Here is a 1,576-nt window from a genome sequence, read left to right as displayed (position 1 = left end):
CAACGAGATGGATTGGCACAGTGGCAGTAGCAATGGGCTCAATTGTGACAATTGTGAGGATGGCGCAGGATCTGGCAGTGTTGTATTCTGTAATGCGTGGGGTTGCTATGAGCTGGAACTGACTCAGTGGCTCCTGTGGTGGTGGTTATGTCCCATGGAATTGGTATCATTTCATAGGTACCCTGTCTAGGGTTTCTGAGGCTGTAAATCTTTATGGGCGCAGAAAGCCTCATCTTTCTCTCACAGAACTGCTGGTAATTTCAAACTGTTGACCTTGAAATTAGCAGCCTGACTCATAACCACACTATCAGAGTTCCTTCAATGGCTCCTAACAACTAACAATAATGAATAAGCTTTGTTGATAAAATAAGTCATGTGCCTCTCACAAATAGGAAATTCTAAACTATAACAAGGCACCAACATTCAAGAATTCCATTTTTAAGAACACAGTTAAAGAAAAAAATAGCACAAAAGTTCTCCTTGCAGTATTATTTATAAAAATTGTGAATGATCTAGTCCTGGTGTGGTGCTAGGGGTTCTGGTGTAGCACTATAGGATAATCACTGGACTGTTAGCCACAAGGTTGGTGGTTCAAGCCCACCAGTTTCTCCTCAGAAACAGGGTCGCTGAACAGACTCGGCACTTAACAACAACAAAGTAAATTAACAGTAAATTAAATCAATTATGGCATCTATGTTGTTGTTGTTGTTGTTATGTGCCATGGAGTCGGTTCTGACTCATAACGACCCTGTACAGGGTTTCCGAGGCTGTAAATCTTTACAGGAGCAAAAAGCCTCATCTTTCTCCCGCGGAACAGCTGGTAGTTTCAAACTGCTGACCTTGTGGTTCGCAGCCCAATTCGTAACCACTATGCTACCAGAGCTCCTTATGGCATCTATAGTTATCTTTTAAGTGTTCATTTCATTCCTACCAAACTATTGAAGAAGCAGAATAAGATCTGCCCAGACTGCACACTATTGAAAAGATTCTGAGCATCTCATCCCATTTGGGAGGCACTGCAGCAATGCCAGTAGCTTTTTCTCTGGCCTAGGAATCAGACATAGCCCATATGGCAAAGATTTCTGCAGTTATTTGTTTAATTTATTCATCCACTTATTTATTAAATGTTTAGACTTTAATAATTCAAAAAATTCTTAAGTGTTTTAAGCATTCACAAGGAGAAGTTAGGAAACTTAGGAGGGATTGAACAGATCAGCCATATCTTGTGGGTTGAGAGAAACAAAATAAGGAGAAAAAACAGGCAGAACCATGGGATGGTTTGGATTCTTCTGACCTCAAAAGTGAGAGGAGCCAAGAACACTGAAGGAACCTGACCAAGTAGAGTAAAGGTCTCCATTAAGGCAAGCTGAACACACTCCTCCCATCTTCTTGGATCAGGATGGCCTTATATGGAAAAAACAACAGGAAAAAAGTGAGCAGTAATTAGAGGCAGGGCCAGGCATAGCTGGAAGCATCACTTTGAGAGAAGATGGAAGGAGAAACATTTGGATGAAGTGCGTGCTGCTTATATGTATTCTATCAGGGCTAACTGTAAGGAGCCCTAACCCACTACTTC

This window comes from Chrysochloris asiatica, unplaced genomic scaffold (assembly GCF_000296735.1).
Source record: "Chrysochloris asiatica unplaced genomic scaffold, ChrAsi1.0 scaffold00368, whole genome shotgun sequence".
In the NCBI taxonomy this organism is placed as follows: domain Eukaryota; kingdom Metazoa; phylum Chordata; class Mammalia; order Afrosoricida; family Chrysochloridae; genus Chrysochloris; species Chrysochloris asiatica.
Note: the sequence above shows the minus strand (reverse complement) of the source record.